Source organism: Neophocaena asiaeorientalis, unplaced genomic scaffold, assembly GCF_003031525.2.
Source record: "Neophocaena asiaeorientalis asiaeorientalis breed wild unplaced genomic scaffold, Neophocaena_asiaeorientalis_V1.1 scaffold114, whole genome shotgun sequence".
In the NCBI taxonomy this organism is placed as follows: domain Eukaryota; kingdom Metazoa; phylum Chordata; class Mammalia; order Artiodactyla; family Phocoenidae; genus Neophocaena; species Neophocaena asiaeorientalis.
The window spans coordinates 672,493-677,564 of NW_020173116.1; the positions used below are offsets into that span (position 1 = coordinate 672,493).

The following is a 5,072-nucleotide window of genomic DNA, read 5'->3' on the forward strand; positions in this document are numbered from 1 at the left end:
TTGAAAGCCAAGTTACACTGCAGTCAAACCCTCTAACAGTCCTGGAATAATAAGCCATTGACCTTTATATCCTATCAAATTAGCTGAAATCTCATCAAACGACTGAGCTGTGGAGTCGCCTTTGTATGTGAAGGCAGATGTCATGTGTGACAATTTGAAGAGAGAGATTTGCTAAAGAGGATAAGGGAGTAGAGGTCTGCAGGTGTTGGGCAACAAACAATGTGTTCTTATAAAATGACTTGAGTTTGGAGAGAGAGGCTTTCAGTGGCATGGAAGTTTCAGAACTTGTTCTTTCTTCGTACTTGTCTAAATTTCTAAATTTCCAGCTAAAATATTGCTTTTATCCACTAACACTTTAATCCAGCTTAAATTAGCTTAAGCTGAAGTCTTTTGTTTATATTGTAACATTATACACTTTATTGTTCTACATAAATGTCTACATCTTTCTCCTGAATATGCCATTGAGTATATACGTGGGGACAACTTATTCTATAATCTGCTCAACATTTAGAACAAAGCAAAGCTCCAAATAGAAAATAGCTTGAGATTTAATGATTTGTAAGTTTATGACCAGCTACATAGCTAACTCTTAGAAATCCTCTTTTGTGCCAGGACCCTCAAAGGAGTGGAACCCACAGCAAGAGCAGAATTGGAGCCAGTAGCCCACAGAGCTTGGAGCCCAGCAATAGAGGGTTATGGCAGCTGCCATAGGACTGACAAACTGCAATGCTGGCCTGGAGTCAATTAGAAAAAGATGTTAGTCAAGGAGAAATGTGTTTTCTCTGTCCCTTCCTGAACACGTGCATGCACCTAATTTAATATGATTTATTCAACAGAGTGGGCCACTTAACAGGCCACAGCTATGGCCAGTATCCAATATCCATGACCCCATTAAACCCTAATCAAGTAGGAGGAAATGGGAAGAAAGGGGGGTGATGTCATCTTTTTTTTCTCTCTAGGCTCCTAGGGTCCAAAGAAAGTACGTATTCAGAAACAACACAAATAGAGGTCAAATTATGTGTACAAATTAAATACATAGCCCTGTGACAACCTATCAAATTCTATGTTAAATTTCTGGCAACCTTAAAGTTCTGGAAGAGGACCAAGTACATGAAAGGGTAAGAGAGACAAACGTGACATTTGTATGTAGCTGATGGAAAACTGTCATATACATTGTCTTCCTTGAGAGTCACAACAGTGATATGAAGCTTTTAGATTGTGAGTGCATGCTTTTTCCTGAAAAGAAAGCTAAAGCAAATATAATCATAAGAATAATAATAATAGCTGCCGTTTAACAAATTCTACAGCTACTCTATCAAAGCTCATAAGTGATAAGGCTGTAATTCAAACCAGCATCTTTCACTCTGGGCTTAGGTTATCTTCCAAGAATTTAATCTCTTATAATGCCCAAGATTCTAAACTATATTCCAAATGTATGCTTCTGAGAAAACTAATTCCGTGTTCATGTAGGATAGAAGATGATAGCTGGAAATCGTTTAGTGGTTTATTCACTATAGGGTTTATAAACATTTTATATCTACTGCTCAAACCTTAAAATATTAAAATAATTAAAAGACAAGATAAAGGGGTTAGTACAAGCAAGACACTAGTAGCAATAAAAAGCCATAGTTAAGAATGAGGAAGGTGAAATTAAGAAATCACACACTTTTGTACACATACACACATAAACATAAATACTACAAAGAGGAAATCCTGTGTCTTTTTAGGTTGTAAACAAGCTGTTTCACATAGTGTAATAATATATACCCATTGTCTTACCTCACACTGAAATAACTTGTTCAAATGATGACTCCAAGGCACTGATAAAAATTGAAATTGAGTTTGGAGTATTCCAGCAAAATAATCATGTAAGTGCATTACATAGTTGAGATTTTCATCTAAAAGAGTAAGAACAGCAATAGCAGCAACAACAAAATAATTATACTTTTGATGGGCTGAGCTCTAGTTCTTTTGCAAAAGCACTAATATGACAGGTAAATGACATCCAATTCATTTCAAACTAATATTTTAAGAGCCGGCAAAATGAATTACAAAAAAGTATATTGAAACAATAGCTTATTAATTTTTTATAAAACTAATGAATATTAAGAACATAACAAAGATGCCAACATTGATGATGGAGTAGAATGAGCAATTTATGAAGTTTCCATTGAAAACTACACAGTTTAACAGCTCCTTAGGCTGTCCAGCTGGAAGAGGAAACCACTCCCATGCCTGGTTGTAGCCATCCAATGACCCTCTCTGTTATGTTCTCTTTCAAGAGTAAATGCATCCAATTCATTTGTGTGTAATTGATTTTGCATATCCCTCCTGAGCTGGTGGGCCCAAATTATGTGTCATTCACTTATTCAAATACACATTTCATGTAACTAATGAATGCTGGGGGATGTGACAGGTGCAATGGGATAAAAAGATAGATAAGATTTGAACCCAGCTTTCTAAGTATGTCTTCTGCCTACAGTGCAAATGTATTCTTTTAAACCTACTGAAACCACCCCTATTATTAACTATTATTATTATTAACTATTAACCTATTATTATTGAAATAGTTGCAAAGGGGTGGCATTTTCTGTAATGAACCTTCTTAAATAAAATCAAAATAATAATTACAATAAAAGTAAAACACCTGTATATAAAATTGTCAGTGATTTGTTTAATATCTATAACATATAACATTGGATGAAAGGGCAGGAGCAACAGGGCTTTCTGGGTAGCCAGAAGGGGAAGGATGAGAACAGCAAGAAATGGAACTTGTTGGCCTACAAGGGATACTGTTAGCAAGAAAAGAGGAGCAGAGGGCCCCAAATATGCACTCTGTTGGCTTCATTTATTTAGGCAACTTGTGCTCTGGAATAATGTACAGCTGGGAGTTAATTGCTTCACACTTGAAATGCCAAGAAATTTTGAAAATGGGGGCACTGCCTTTTCATGCACAAATCAACTTTAAAAACTTCATAGGATATTGGAAAGAACATAAGCTCAAGAGACAGCCTGAAATTCAGCTGTAGTTGCTTTACTTTCTAAACCGGTAAATTTGGGCAACATACATAACATTTTTTTCTAATTTCAAAAATTAGCTTCAGCGTGCTAATAATATGCTACCATTCATGGAGACTTATGACACGCCAGACAGTATTCTAGCATTTTAACTGTATCAGTTCATTCTTTCTTTCAGTAACCCTATAAAGTAGTTACTATTATTAACCCTATTTTACAGAAAAGGGTTAATAATAGTAACCCATTGTGACTGAGTCACAATGCTTTTAAGGAACTCACCTACGATCACACAACTAGGAAGTATCAGAGACAAAATGAAATATCAGGACTTCTGGCTCCTTTTTTTTTTTTTCTAGAAAATAAAAAAGATAATTTTACAATTCATTTCATGGCAACTGGTAATCATCAGATTAGCAGTGATTATATACAAAAGTTATTACACTAGCCGTGCTGTTATTTCTTAAGGTTGATCAGATACTTAGAATCACAGACATCTCCTACATAAGATGCATCATACATGTCAAACTTGGTTATCATCAGCATTTATAGAACTAGACCTAGGGAAAGAACTAGGTCTGGGGACATATGCATGGTCTTCATATAGCAAATGTTTAGCCTGCCCTGATTATTACAAAATCAGAATAGCGAGAGTACTCACAGGCTGGCTACTTTAAAACCCTTATTTTAACCACTTCAATAGTTTAAAAAGCTACACCAACAATCATGTGATACCACTGCACACATAATTGGAATGGCTAAAATCCAAAACACTAACAAAACCAAAGGCTGACTAACATGTGGAGCAACAGGAAGTCTCATTCATCACTAGGGCAAATGCAAAATCACACTCTGAATTAAAAACTTTTGTTCACATAGATCTCTACAAATGAATGTTTAGCTTAACTTTATTCATAATTGCCGAAGATTGGAAGCAATTAAAATGCCCTTCAGGGCTTTCCTGGTGGCGCAGTGGTTGAGAGTCTGCCTGCCCATGCAGGGACGCAGGTTCGTGCCCCGGTCCGGGAGGATCCCACAGGCCGTGGAGCAGCTGGGCCCGTGAGCCATGGCCGCTGAGCCTGCGCGTCCTGAGCCTGTGCTCCACAGCAGGAGAGGCCACAACAGTGAGAGGCCCGCGTACCGAAAAAAAAAAAAAATGCCCTTTAGTAAGTGGATGGAGAAACTAATTTTGGTACATTCTTTTAATGAAATATTATTCTGTGATAAAAAGAAATGAGCTATCAAGCCATAAATAAACAAAGAAGAAGTTAAACTGCTTATTATTAAGTAGAAGAAGCCAATCTGAAAATGCTACATACTGTATGATTCCCACTATATGATATATTGAAAAATGCAAAACTACAGAGAAAATAGAAAGATCAGAGGTTGCCTGGGGCTTGAGGGGATGGGTAGAGAGACGAACTAGGCAGAACATAGAACATTTTTAGAGTGGGAAAATTATTTTGTATCATACTATAATGGTGGATAAATGGCATTATGCATGTGTCAAAACCCATAGAATGTACAAAACAAAATGTTAACCTTGATGTAAACTATGGACTTGAGTTGTTAGAAGTGTCATTGCCAAGATGTAAGAAATGTACCACACTCATACAAGTTGTCCCCAAAGGAAGAACTTTGGGGGTAGGGTAGAGAGGAGATCTATGGGAACTCTGCATTTGCTGTGAAATTTTCCTATTAATCTAAAACTGCTGAAAAATAAAATTAATTTTGTTATTAATTTACTTATTAATTTTTTAATTATAAAAAAGGCTACATTGTAGAGTTTTGAGGAGTAAATGAAATAAAGTTGTGTAAAATACCCAACCCCGTTCTTTGTAACAACTTCAGGGAAGGAAGTCTACAGAGATTACTGTAAATTTTTGTAATTACCTTAAAAGATAATCTCAGACTTTGAAAATTTTTCCAAAATGCACAGATTTCCCATGCCTATGACTCAGTGAAGATGTGTTTCTTCTACCCCTAAAAGAAAATTAAAGGCAATCCCTGAAGACATTTTGATCATTAAAGCACACTTCAAATATTGAATGCTGAAA

General features: G+C 36.1%; 1 non-coding gene across 1 annotated transcript; it reads right to left on the reverse strand.

Annotated features, from left to right (window-relative positions):
- Positions 1 to 3,546: 3,546 nt before the first annotated feature.
- On the reverse strand, positions 3,547 to 3,678 carry LOC112399081 (small nucleolar RNA SNORA72). The gene has a single exon (XR_003003159.1). It is a non-coding gene; the product is annotated as a small nucleolar RNA SNORA72 (small nucleolar RNA).
- Between the last annotated feature and the right edge of the window lie 1,394 nt (positions 3,679 to 5,072).